The 15040-nt window shown below is 35.3% G+C and overlaps 2 protein-coding genes and 1 long non-coding RNA gene across 3 annotated transcripts in view; 2 read left to right on the forward strand and 1 right to left on the reverse strand.

Moving 5' to 3' along the window:
* The window catches only part of LOC125818815 (uncharacterized), a 31302-nt gene extending 20952 nt beyond the window's left edge, over window positions 1–10350 (reverse strand). The window contains exon 1 of the long non-coding RNA XR_007442420.1: window positions 10255–10350. This is a non-coding gene — a long non-coding RNA (uncharacterized LOC125818815). The remainder of the gene's footprint in view (window positions 1–10254) is intronic.
* The window catches only part of LOC125818850 (receptor kinase-like protein Xa21), a 180000-nt gene that overhangs the window by 52640 nt on the left and 112320 nt on the right, over window positions 1–15040 (forward strand). The gene's annotated exons all lie outside the window — the stretch shown is intronic.
* The window catches only part of LOC125818793 (receptor kinase-like protein Xa21), a 136220-nt gene that overhangs the window by 20915 nt on the left and 100265 nt on the right, over window positions 1–15040 (forward strand). The gene's annotated exons all lie outside the window — the stretch shown is intronic.

Here is a 15040-nt window from a genome sequence, read left to right on the forward strand (position 1 = left end):
CTTTCTCAAGCAAGAAATTATTGAATTCATGAGACATATATTATCCACCAGAATCAGATCTTAAAATTTTGATGCACGTGGAAAATTGAGTCTTAACGTAAGCCAAAAATTTCTTGAATATGGAAAACAATTCCGATTTGGATCAAAGAAACTACACCCATGTAAACCGACTATAGTCATCTATAAATGTCACAAAATACTTGAAATGAACATGAGAAATAACTGGTGAAATTCCCCAAACCTATGAATGACATCAAAACACTTTGCAGCACGACTACCAAAATTAGGAAAAGGAAGAGTTTTACTTTTGCCTAATTTACAAGTAGAACAATCAAATAAAGCAATTGAAAATTGATTTTCATTTCCCAATAAACCAGAAATGGACAAATGAGACAACACAATAGAATTTGGATGTCCTAGACATTTATGCCAAACCTCATTCTTAGTAGTGGTAGAAGCAAAAGCTAGAACAAAAGGAATAGAAAAGTGTATAGGAAACAATCTTCCAACTTTAGGCCCCTTCGCAATTATTGTCCCCGACACCTGATCCTACACAAGGCAACCATTACGAGAAAAATTCACATCACAATTGTAATCTACCAATTGGCCAACTGAAATAAGACTAGTGGAGAGCTTTGGTGAAACAAAAACATTCTTGAAAGTTTCAGTAATATCCCCAACCTTGGTAATGGGTAAATTTGTCACACCCCAAATCTGGATGTGATGGCACGTGTCCATTTCCCACCGGACATGTCAGCCTAACCCAACCACAACGATAGAAAAGTAGAAATACGAGAATAAAAGATAATAAATAAGCGGAAGACTTTAATTAAGACTCAACACTACCCAGAATTTGGTTGTCACATGTACAAACCTCTAAATACAAAATTCGAATAAAAATATACAAGTCTCAGAGTATAGTTCCCGAATAGAACAAAACTGAAAGTAAAGATAACTCAAGGGCACGTCTGGAATGAACCGCTACCTCTCGAGTATGTCCCGAAGCTCAATCTACTAAAGAAAATACTAAGCCGAATCTGAGAGAGAGCTGTCAACCTACACAATTGTGTAGAAGCAAGGGTGAGTACCAAAAACCACAGGTACTCGCAAGTAACTCTAAACTAAGCAAAACTAGCAGCTACAAACAACTCTTTTCAATCCCAACCGAACCACCGAAACTTCAATCTAGCAGCAAACCAACCAACCTATACTAAACAGATCATATTCAACAGCCAGAACCAACAATATATCCTCATCAACCTCAGATCAACAAATAAGAGCAAGTAGATCAAATTCCACATAAGAAGGGTAAACCGATACAATCCACACATCACAGACAAAGATAAGGCAAATGCGATGCAAAATGCAATAATGATGTCATGTAGTCGTGATGCATGTCTGTCCTACGATGCACATCTGTTGACATAATCAGTCTACGCTGAATACTCAAATCAGAACCCATGGGGGCCACACATGGACTATGTATCACCGCCAGAACTAGATCTCATCGGCATCCAAATCGCTAGCCGGAGCTAGTCCATCTCATATATCTCTAGCCGGAGCTAGTCTCAACTGTGTCTCATATCCATCCATCCTCATATCAGTGTCTCAGAACTCATGTAACAGATAGTTCACACATGGGATGAATAATGAATATGCACATGTCATCAATCACAATCATATCACGATCACATCATAGTATTACACATCATCTATCTCAATCACAACCATATCACGACCACATCATAGTATTACACATCACCTGTCTCAATCAGAACCAATTCACGGCCACGTCATAGTATTACACATCACATGTATCAATCACAACCATATCATGATCACATCATAGTATTACACATAATCTGTCACAACATCAATGTCTGTATCAATCATAGCCTACTCATGCTCTTCTATCCCCTCAATATCAGTTATCACATGACTTATTCAACAAATTCAAGTCACATATAACACATTTAGCTCGTTTTATTCCCCATCTTTCATTTACAACAATTTCAATCAACAAATAAAACCCATCCTCAATCCCCATTACTCCCAACACAATTAGGAAAGTAGTAATGTGTAGTCTAAGAGTTTTACAAAGTTTGGAAGCCACTTGCCTTAAAACGAACTCCAAAAGTTACTTGACTTGAGCCTTTACTTTTCGAGTATAATCCGGATCACGATAATCTATTCAAACAATTATTCACAATCAAAATTCGAGTCCAATGACACCAAAATCAAGAAATTTAGGGAAAAAGGGCAAAACGGTCCAAAAGTCTCATACCGGAAAACGATACCCAAATCTGGAATTTTTTTATGTAAAATGATCCTTAAAGTATTTGGAAGCTAATGGTGAAATCCAATTTGAAAACGGAGTTGAAATCAATTCACAAACTCAATTTGAAGGAAAATCCACGTTCTTGAAGAAGCCTAAAATATTCGGATCCGAAACCCCGACTCGAAAATGAAATATCTCTTGAAAAACATCTTACCCATGCTTAGATAAATTCAAATATGAAATTTCATCAAAAACGGAGTTAAGATTGACCTTGAAATTCTCAATTTATCAAACTTTAACTTTATCGGGAAAGTCCAAATTGTACGCGGTTAATATGATGAAAATAATCGATGAATCAATAATTTTATGTTAAAATCAGTTTACCCATAACATAAGGATCGTAAATATACCTTTTTCATCAAAAAGGGAGTCCAAATCGATAAAACCTCAATTTTTCCCAAGAGATTTACGGATAGGAAAAAAACCAAATAAAGAAATTATGAGAAAATGTTGAATTGAAGATTGAATACTAACCCTCATATTAATTCAAGAAGAAACCCGTAAGAATCACTCCATTCCGATCTCTAGAACTCCCGATATGCTCAAAATACCAAATGAACACAGTCTGAGATTTTTATAATAGTACATGGCTGTTATGCACCAGAAAAACAGCAGTTAATCTTTCACTAAAAAGGCCGTAATTTCCTCATACGATAGTGAAATGACCCTATTCTTTTTTGTAAATGTCTTAAATAATGATACGGACCTGCTCGTTCAATTGGAGCTCAATTTCATGCTCGTTTCCCAGTCAAATATCATTTCTACTCGGTAAACAATTATTTCTTATTTGCGATAAAAGTCCAATCTCGGGTTAGCGAAAATGCACCAAAATTTGCAGATAAGTCCTATAATTCATGCTCAAAATTTCAGAACCTTCGGAATAATTTTTCGACCTTTAAAACTAATAATGAACCCTTTAGTTGCCACAATTTGTTGAAATAGTGTCAGAGCATCCAAGAAGCTTAAAAGCTCACCCAAAACTCATTTGGCACTTCCCGAACACAAACCAAATATGCTAATAGCTTGAAAATGACATTTCGGACTCAATGAAATCGTCGGAATTTGAATTCGAGGTCTCCTTGACCCGGTATCCGATAAGGCGTCAGGAAACTAACTTTAGGCTCAAAACCTCGAAACGCACTCGGGGCCTCTAAAAATTCAACCAAGACTCATTCTAGACTTAGAATCACCCCCTGAATCCAACGGTGCCCTCGGAATTCCATTTCGAGCCCTGGAACCTCGTTTGTTGACCAAAGTCAACTCTTGATCAAAATTTCACAATTTTTGCAACTTAGGACCTCAAATCTTCGTTTTAACTCCAAATTCGACTCCGTAAAATCTCATAGACCCGTTTCGACATTCTAAAACTGCTGGAATCGACGGAAATCCGATTCGAGTCTCGAAACTCCAAATGACTCGAAATAGCACTTTTAACCAAACTTTAATTTTTTAAAACTCAACTTTCCAAAACCTCAACTTTTCATCAATTTTCCTTCAAACCAACTTCGAAAATACAACAATTAGGACTCGGGGCAGCTATCGAGAGGGGTAAAACGGTCATTTTATGAAAATTTCCAAAAATGACCTTTAGGGTCATTACAAAATTACTACCATTGGCAACTTGAATTTGTGTTGGACCAATAAACTCACGGATGTTTTTGAGTAAATTAGTTGAGTTGGTCATATGATTGGAAGCGCCAGAATCAACAAGCCAAAATTTAGATATTACCTCATTACTTTGCAAACCCAAAGCTGAAAATGCAGACAAGATTATTTGTTGTACCATTTCAGGAGTAAGAACTTGTCCAACTGAAGACGAGCTATCTGTAGTGGAACTATTTATCCCAACTTGAAAAGCATTTTCCTTACGGTTTTGAGGACGTGTGAGACACTCTTTGATAATGTGTCCTTGTTGTTTACAATAATTACAGAACTTCTTGCCACAATTGCTACCAATATGACCATATTTCTTGCAACTGTAGCATTGATTTCTAGCCATATCCATGTCCTTTCCTTTCCCTCGAGCTGTAAATGCAACAGTGACAACATTTCCTTGATGAAAGCATTTTGTGTGAAGAGACGCTTTTCTTCACGAAGTAATTCTCTAAAACAAACATCTAACGAGGGAGATGGATCACGGTTCATCAAGTTGGAGCGAACACTTTCAAAATTATATCATAATTTCATCAAATTGATCTCGCTTGCTTTGTTCATGAACTCCTTGAATGATGGACAGAGATTCAGGAAGTATTTTAGCATAAACGATATCGGTAAATTCAGTCCATAAGTTCTGAAATCCAGATAAATAATCTTGAATAGAGAGACCTCCTTGAGAGTACATAGCAACTTCATGTTCTAACTGAAAGCGCCTTGCGCTATGGTCTTGGTTGTAAACCTTTTGTAAATAATCCCACATAGCCTTTGCTATCTTGTATGGCCTGATATTAAGAACAATAAGAGGGTCAATTGACCCTAAAATTCATGTCATCACCCGAGCATCTTTAACCTTCCATTGACCGAGGTTTGTAGGATCGATAGGAGTAGGATCGCTTCCATCTATATGTCCCCATAAACCTTTTCCGGTGACAAATAGTTGGAATTGAAATTCCCAGGCAGAGTAATTTTTTCCAGTGAAACGAACATGGAAGACTCAAACTGATGTGACGCCATGCTCTTGACAAGCTAAGGAAGATAGAAATGCAATGATACAAAATAACCAGAATGACCAAGACTAAGATTCCAAGATGCCTAAAATTCCAAGATACTTAGGACTGACTGTTGACTAAAAAAAAGTAAGCAGTACCAAAACTTTAAAAAAAAAATTCTGAAAGGAACCACAGATGAAAGACACTAAGAATCAAAGCACTGAAAAAGGCTCTAATACCATGTCAGTTTTGCTGAATGCCTCTCAAAGTGAGAGTCTTTCCATTATATCGAGAGAATAAAGATTACACATCCCTAAAGATCCGTCATTCCTATCCCTAAAGATCAGATATTCTATCTCTACAAATCTGCTATTCAATCCCTCTAAATCTGCTTTGCTATCCCTCCAAATCAGCTATTCAATCGCAATATTTATTCCTTTGATTCTACAACAAATCTATATGATCATGCTAATTTATACCACTATATAATTACATTAATATATACAATTGTTTAGATGTCCATCATGCTAACAGCCTAGCCTTACTGTTCATTCGAAAAGGTTTTGGGAGCTCTTGGTTCGAGTTGGTAATTTTGTCAAGTGGAGGAGGTGAAGTCGATCTCTTCATGCTCGTCGGCCTAGTTCGCTGCACCACAAGAGGTAATTCTTACCTTCATTTACGTACGTTTTGCTTGTATGTTCCTTGATTAAGTTTTTATTTTGTTCACTGGGTTGCTTATTTATTTTTAAGACTAGTAACTGATCTGTTTAATGTGACTTTATTCTGGTTTTCGTATAGAAAGAGAGGTATATTTTCAGTGTTTTAAATCATTTTTCGAAATAAGTTTTTATTATGATTTAATACTTGTGTTTGCTATTGTAAAGATGTGTTTGGAAAGGATGGACTCCTCAAATGATCATCCTGATAGCAATTATTTGCTTGCTTATGATGGTTTTCTATCCAAGGTATATTTATTTTATTTAGTGCTGCAACTGTGTAGTGCCCCTAATGTGTTCCCTGTTAATATGTAATTCACATTATATTTCTTATCTTTAACACATTTTGTGCACTCTCTGTTCAATAGATCAAAAAGTGCCATGATCCACTTTTTGGCAGTTTATTCCTCACTTGTTTCAGTGAGGATCAGGAACTCGGTAATAAAACTGCAGTTTATTCTCCTATTATATTTTATCTACAAGTTAGGCATGTGTACAGATTGTTTGCATCAGTAACAGATTGATACCGAATGCAAAGGAAAAATATATGGTGACATTCATTTTGCAGCTGCTATATTCAGGATGGAGCCGGTAATACGTGTGGGGCTTCTGCTATATTCATGAGTTTATTTTATATAGAGGAACATCAAACTCGGTATCAGAATAGTATGTAAAGAAGCTAAGGTTGATTGTTTAGGTAGTAAAAGAAGCATTTTTTAGAACAGTGGAAGAAGCAATGGGAAAGAAAGCCTATGACCAATTAGCTGTTTCTACTTCAGAGTGTTTGTCAAACATATGAAAACTGGTTTCTGCATCAAAGCTTTGCACATGTGATTACTATCTAAATTGTTATCGAATTAATATAATCTAATTTAACTTTGAAAATGAATCAAACTGATTTTCGAAAAGCGCAACATGACAATTAAAAGTGGACAGAGGGAGTACAAGCAAATATTAGTACATGCATAACAATAACAGAGAAGATGGTGCAGCTGCTCTGATCCTTCAAAGCGTTTCATGTCCATTGGCATTTGTTTTTGGAACCCACTCTAGATTACATGGATGGGAAAAAGTTATAAAATCAGATAGAGAAAAGCAGTCGAAAAGATAATCTTATTCATTCAGAACCCAAACTTTAAATTCAATAGATAAGTACAACCTACAACTAAATTTAAGGAAACTAACTATAATCTGTACTCTTACCGTAACTAACAATTACAGTAACTAATGCTTAATACACCCCCTCAAGTTAGGTGTAGTGCAACAATGCCTAACTTGGAATGACATCGTTCAAAGGCTGGTTTTGGCAAGGACTTGGTAAATGTATCAGCAAGTTGATCACAAGCGTTACAAGAACCTGATGCGCTTGAACTTGGTTCCTAGCATAACAGAAGTCGACATCAATATGTTTCATACGGCAATGAAACACTGGATTATGGTAGAGATAAGTGACACCAACATTGTCACAAAAGATTGTGGGTGTATTTAGAATGGTGATACGCAATTCATTAAGCAAGTTGTGCACCCATATGAGTTCGGTAAGTGCATTTGCAACTGATTTGTACTCTGCTTCAGTGGATGAGCGAGCTACAACTTGTTGCTTTTTGGATGACCAACTCACTGGATTGGGCCCAAAGAAAAGAACATAACCTGATGTGGATATTCTGTCATTCGGGTCTCCGGCCCAATCGGCATCAGAGTACATGTAAAGATTGTTGTCTGAGTTGCAAAGAACTCGAAGACCTGAAGTTGTTGTGGCTTTAAGATACCGTAGTAGTATCCTCTTAACCGCCTTCCAGTGTTCATGGTAGGTTCATGCATAAACTGTGATAGTTTGTTGACAGCATAAGAAATATCAGGCCGTGTGAATGATAAATCTTGTAACTTACCAAGGGTGCGCCTGTGTAGAGTGTAGCATGAGCAGGCGGAGAACCATCAGCTGCCCAAGGTAGTTTACCGGAGCACATTGGAGTCAAGAGTACTTTACAATCTTGCATATCCAATTCAGACAAAATATCATGAATGTATTTGGATTGAGAGAGAATAAGACCATCTGACATTTTTTTTAACTTCGACACCCAAAGAGTAGTCTAAGTAACCAAGATCCTTCAAAGAAAACCGACTTTTATTCCATTTTGTTAAACAAAACCTAAGTAGTGTCAACTGTCAAGGAAAAAATGGATAAATTCCTTTTCTTATTTTCCTCCATTTAATCTGTTTTCACATTAATCTTTTTGCTACTTATTTTCCTCCTCCTTATTAATCTGTTTTCACATTTTGAATATATTATATTTTGGAATTAAAAGAAAACAAAAATAAAAATAATAAAATAGATTTTTTAAAAAAAAAAAAGTGAAATCACACATGACAGTCTGTGTAGTAGTGAGTGTCACGTTTGATTTTCTTCAAAAGAAAACATAAATATTTCTTCCATTTTGTGCTAATTAGAAAATTGATAGTAACATTTATTCTTTCTATTATGACTTTTATCTCGTTTTGTGAAACACAACCCAATTAGTGTCTTTCTTTCTTTTTACATTAATCCGTTTGTTACTTTTTTTCCTCCTCCGTATGAATCTGTTTTCACATTTTGGAAATTACAGTCTATACTTTTCAACATTTTATTTGTTTTGGTGCTAGATATATATAGTGGAGTAACTTTGATCATTGGAAATACAACACACACAAATTAATTTCCTTGAAACATTATATATCATATGGAGAAGCACATTTTCTTATTAATTCTTCTCTTTCTAATCCAATTTTCTATATCACTTGCTTCCTCTAATGAGACTGACCAACAAGCTCTATTAGCTTTCCAAAATCTTATTATTACAAGTCCCACTCATTTTTTGGCCAATAATTGGACCAAAAATACGCAAAGGGTTGTGGCCTTGACTCTTCCTAATTTGCAACTTCAAGGCACAATTTCCCCATCTTTGGCCAATTTGTCCTTCCTCAGTGTTGTCAATCTCGAGAACAACAGCTTCCACGGTGGCATCCCTTATGGACTTGGCCACATGCCTCGCTTGCGAGTTATTGACGTTAAAAACAATCAGCTCAACGGGAGTATACCAACAAGTCTATTTCAAAACAGGAGAGTTCGAGTAATTTCATTGGCTTTCAATGAACTTAGTGGTGAAATGTGGAGAGGGCCATGGTATGTACCCGAACTCAGAGTCTTAAATCTCGGGAACAATAGCCTCACGGGTATAATCCCTCCTTCTGTTGGAAATGCCACGAAGTTACTGAACTTCAGTTTGTATGGGAGTACAGTCGGTGGCAACATTCCAAAGGAGGTCGGTAATCTGAGCCAACTTGTAGAGTTGAACCTGGCCGATAATCAATTAACAGGTTCCATTCCCGCAGCACTGTTTAATATCTCATCGCTACATTCTTTATCTCTGGCAATCAATAGCCTTTCCGGTCATCTCTTGCTTGGTGAAGGGAACATTGTCTCAAATATGAACGTTTTAAGTATATTTCTCAATCAAATTTCTGGTTGCATTCCTCCCAACTTATGCCAACTCACAGAGCTCAAAGTTTCGTCCATATCTTTCAACAATATAACTGGAGACATACCCAGAAATATTGGTTGTTTATCCAAACTCGAGCAGTTTCTTATTGGTGATAATCCAATAAAACGGACTATTCCCTCTTCATTGGGAAATATTTCACTTTGCATAATCTTTACTGTGGAAACAATCGCATAGTGGGGGGAATTCCTCCGGAATTAGGGAAGCTTTCAAATTTGAGGCAATTAACCTTTGACAATAATTCTAATCTTATTGGTCAAATTCCAGAGGCTATTTTAAACATATCTTCTTTGGAAGTGATTTCTTTCCATTACAACAACCTCTCGGGGAGAATTCCAACCACTACAGGTCTTCATCTTCCAAACCTTGAAGGACTTTACTTGGGACACAATCAGCTGGAAGGGGGAATTCCATTGTTCATAACAAATGCTTCCAAGCTTGAAATATTGGAGCTAAATAATAACTTTCTGACAGGAACTATTCCTACTAATTTAGGAAATCTTCATGAGCTGCGATCACTGCCCCTACATACTAATCAACTTACCAATGAACCAAGAGAGTGTGAGTTGTTATTCTTAAATTCTTTGATGGACTGTATGATGTTGAAATATCTACAAGTGGGTTCCAATCCATTGAATGGCGTTCTGCCCAATTCTATTGGGAATCTTTCATCCACTATTCAAAACATTTATATACGAGATGCATACATCAACGGCCTCATCCTCACAAGTATAGGCAACATGAGCGGTCTTACAGCCATAGACATTGAAGGAAACAACTTGGCAGGAAGTATTCCTCCTGATATTGGTTCTAATAAATTTTCATCAAAATTTCTGTTGTGCCTTTGGAAAATGAGTGGTCTTCTCTATCTAGACGTGTCACTGAATTCAATAGAGGGAGAACTTCCATCAGATATTGGAGCACTGAAAGCCATTGTAGAACTACATCTTTCCAGTAACCACTTTTCAGGAATGATACCAAGCAGATTCGGGGAACTCCAAAACCTGCAGTATCTTGACCTGTCGAACAATTCATTTTTTGGAAAAATTCCATTATCCTTTGCCAACTTGATAAGCTTAGAATACTTGGATTTGTCTTCAAATGCGTTGTCAGGTACTATTCCTAAGTCTTTGGAAAAACTCTCATAGCTTAAAAGCATTAATGTTTCATTTAATGATTTAGAAGGTGAAATACCGAGTGGTGGTGTGTTTGCAAATTCAACTCCGCAATTATTTCTCGGGAACAAATGTCTTTGTGGAATGCACATATTGGATATTCCTGCTTGTGATATCACTAATCCTGGAAAACAATTAAAGCTTAAGGAGGTTGTGCTAAAAATTGTTACTCCAGTGGTTATTGCATCCTTTGTGATATTCTTGTTGGTTTCAATTTGGATAATGAAAAGACACAAGAAAGGAAAGTCTAAAGATGTTGAAAAGGTACCGGAGATCGGGACTCATCAATTAGTTTCTTATCACGAGATTCAACGAGCAACAAATAATTTTGATGAATCCAATTTAATTGGTGAGGGAAGCTCTGGCTCTGTGTACAAAGGCACATTGTTTGGTGGAACTGCAGTGGCCATTAAGGTTCTCGATTTGGAAAATGAGAAAGTATGCAAGAGGTTTGATACCAAATGCGAAGTGATGAGAAATGTTAGACACAGAAATCTTGTTTCAGTGATTATTACATGTTCTAGTGACTATATAAGAGTCTTTGTTCTGCAATTTATGCCCAATGGTAGTTTTGAGAATTGGCTGTACAAAGAAGATTGCCACTTAAACCTTGATCAAAGAGTCACTGTAATGCTTGATGCAGCTATGGCAGTTGAATATCTACATCATGGTCATGTCACTCCAATAGTTCATTGAGACTTAAAGCCAGCCTACGTACTTATGGATGAAGATATTGTTGGGATATACTATTAACCATATGGTTGAGTTATAGTATTGATTTTAATCCTTTATAAAAACTTTACGTTTTCTGTTAATTATTAGGGAAAATGCACAAGTATCCCCTAACTATACTCGAAATTCCAATGATACACTTTAACTATACATGAGACCTATTACCCCCCCTAAATTATTTTAAAGTGTAATAAACGCACTCTTTCGTGCTGAGGTGGCACAAAGAGTGTGTTCACTCTCTTAGAGGCATGTGAGATACGGAAAAAGGTATTAAAATCTGATTATGGACACGTGTTCATTTTTAATTGGACATTTTATAATTAACTAGTAGAGATAGTTAATTAACTTTAAAACTTAAATTGACATTTTTTTAAAATTAAATTTCTTTTTTTCTTTATGAAATAGAGTCAAATTTTATCATTTTTCACAACATATTTAAATTGTCAGAGAATTCTTTTCAGTGTTTTTCATTGATTTGTATAGTATCGAGAGAATATTTTTTTCTTTTTCATTTTTTACTCAAATGAATTACTTGAAATTTGCTAATGAGAAAAAAATTGCATATTAGGAATTTAATTTAGGCAACATATAAAGAGCAAAATTTAAATTAGAGTTTTTTTCAAATATAAAATTATAAATAAATAATTTAATTACCATCCCTTTTCAATTATCCATGTCATACCCCTACCCTTACCCCCAACCCTCACCCCGCCCCGCCCATATCCTCACTCCTGCCCCCCGCTTCAGTTCTCCACAATCTCCATGCCGCTTCAGTTCTCCATCAATAACACCCTCCCTCATTCTCTTCCCTTCTCACTTCAATCAACCTTTATCTTAACCCAAATTCATACAGAAAAAAATGACCACAATTTTGAATTCTTCTCGAATTAGAGTTCAAAATTTAGGTAGTTTCTTCAATGGAGATTGTGGACCATGTTTTACGAAATTTATTTGGATTGAAAGAAAAATAAAATTGATAGTAGATATTGAATTCGGTGGTAGTGAAGGGATACATTTGGTGGTGGGTTATAATTTTCATGGTTATTGCTATGAGTTTTAATGGTTAAAATAAGTGGGTTTAGTGGTTATGGCGTTGGTGTTGATAATGAAGAAGAAGGAATCAAATGACATGAAATTTTATATATTTTTTTTATAGATATGATCATTTATTGACGTGGTGTTGACATAATGATGATTTGGAGGTGAGTGTAAAACACCTCCCATCATGTGAGTGGCTATATAGGTTTTAGGCTGTGTTAATTAAGGGTGTGTTTATTACACTTAAAAATAATTCAGGGGGGTAATAGGACTCATGTATAGTTAAGGTGTTTCGCTGGGATTTCGCATATAGTTGAAGGGGGTACTTGTGCATTTTCCCTAATTATTACAATAAAGTCTTTGTTTGAATGGATCATTGTATTTATATGTGTGTCCATTGCTTATATAGTAGACAATTTTTGGGTATGGAGTTGTTTAACTCATACGTGGAAGATTAAAATTGTCGGTTCTTATAAGTTATAAATTAAATGTTCACAATCAAAGATGAAGTTGGACAAACATCTTGATGATTGTAACACAAGATTAAATATAATTCAATCTTAATTATGGAAATGGTAAAATCCAACTTCTTGTGTTAGTACATTTTGCATGTATTAAACGGACCAAATTGAGATATGTATTTAGGTTCTGAATTTCAATAAATAATATCTCTAGTCTATTACATGAGCTTATACTCTTAATCTTGATGTAGTTATTATGATCTGTTTAGTGTGATTTATTATTTTAATCTATTAAAAGGTGAGACTCTATGATGAGTCAAAAAATTCCTAATGGATTGGATAATAACAAATTACGTTCGTGAAATAATAATTAGTTGATAGAACCATATCTCGGATATGAGAAAGAAGACATCCCTTTATGGTTGCTTATAAGTAGTCACGTAAAAACCCTGCAGGTGGATTATATATGTATATTCGTCACGTGAATTAATTTAAGCATAAAGATGAAGGATTAAATTAATCAATGGAATAAATTTTTCAGATGTTTGATTTAATTGATTGGTGTCGGTAATTCTAACATTGGGAGTTAAATAAGTTGTAACGGTAAAAAACTGAAATTAAATAGAGAAGTGCAGTTATAGATTTCTAGTGGTACAATTTGTGATTTATTATGATATGGTTAATTCATGCTTTTACGAATTAAATATTATAATTGGAAGCCTCTGCTAATAAATTCGCGGTCCCTACTATGCCTAGTTAATTGATCGAGTTCGGAAAAGAAAAGGACTGTTAGTATTTTTTTCAATTTTGGAATAAATTATTTTTGACTTTTATTAGTTTAAAAGAGAAAAAACTTTTTATTTCCTTAAAAGGAAAAAGGAGAAAATATTGTGTTTCTTTGTTTCCTAGAAGATGAAAGAGACAAATAATAGTGTTCAATGGTTATTAGTGGCTATTGATGGTGTTAATGGTTGTTGGATACCCTTGGTGTTTAATGGCTTTCTAAATACACTTAATAGTATTTAGTGGTTGTTGATAACTATTGATCATGGTTGTTGGATACTCTTAACAGTGTCAAGATGCACTTAATAGTATTTAATGGTTGTTGATGACTATTGATCATGGTTGTTGGATACACTTAAAAGTGTCTTAATACACCTAAAGGTATTTAATGACTATTAATGGCTATATATGACTAGAAACATTTCATCTCTCAAACCTTTCCCTTCTACTGAAAAGTATAAATAGGGGTGATGGTTCTCAAGGAAAGATAATCCTTTTTTTCTGAAAATTTTCTTGCCCACACAAGACTTGATTGAGAGAGTTAGTCAGGAATTAGTAGAAGGCTGCAATCCTGGAGTCTCAGTCCCTGAATGGGTTGTGTGAAAGCTACAAAAGGTTAGAGTTTCACAATTTATTTAGTTTACATTATTATGCTATTATGTAAGTTTGTGATTCTGGATAATGCTTCCGCTGCGCATATTCTAACAGATATGGTGGCTCATGTTGGTGATTTTGGAATCTCTAAAATTTTAGCCATAAGCAAGTCCATGGCTTATACCAAGACATTGGGCACTCTTGGATACACTGCACCAGGTATAAAAAATCTAGTCTCTTTGATTTTCTCTTATATCATAATTAAGCCTCTCTAAGGTCTAAAAGTAAAAAAAAGTAAGTCTTCATTTATGCAGATTTATTGTTGTATTTCAATTGAATAACTTTTCTTCATTCCTTTTCTAAAAATATGGCTCGGAGGGAATAGTGTCCACTACTGGTGATGTTTATAGCTATGGCATCATGTTGATGGAGGTTTTGACCAAAAGAAGGCCAACAGATAAAGATATATCAATGCAAATCTTGACTTGAGGAAATGGGTCACTCAATCATTTTCAGGGAGTATGATGGAAGTTGTGGATGTCATTTTTTTTTTCTGAGGATGATGAAATCACCTGTAAAAGTGATATTTGCATAGCCTCCATGATAGAATTGGCTTTAGACTGCACAAAGGAAACGCCAAAATCAAGAGTGGCCATGAAAGAAGTAGTGAAGAGGCTTAACAAAATCAAGAACGCATTTCTGGAAACATAGAAGTGATCATCATCTGTTCGGATGGTGTTCTTTTCTGAGCTGCAAATTAATATGATGCTTTTTGTTTCTTTAAGGGATAAGACGCAAGTACCTCCTAGACTATGACCGAAATCTCAGAGACACACCTAAACTTAACTAGGTGTTGTGTGTCTCTGGGATTTCGGTCATAGTCTAGGGGGGTACTTATACCTTATCCCTTTCTTTAATAAAGTTGTGGTATAGTACTACTTGAAGTCATGTATTGTTTGTAATTTCATTTGAGTGGTTTTGGACCTATTTTACTTACTCTATAAGTGAAAACTCTTATAAAG

The sequence above is a fragment of the Solanum verrucosum genome, unplaced genomic scaffold (assembly GCF_900185275.1).
Source record: "Solanum verrucosum unplaced genomic scaffold, falcon-dt-bn FXZP01000252.1, whole genome shotgun sequence".
NCBI classification, from domain to species: Eukaryota; Viridiplantae; Streptophyta; class Magnoliopsida; order Solanales; family Solanaceae; genus Solanum; species Solanum verrucosum.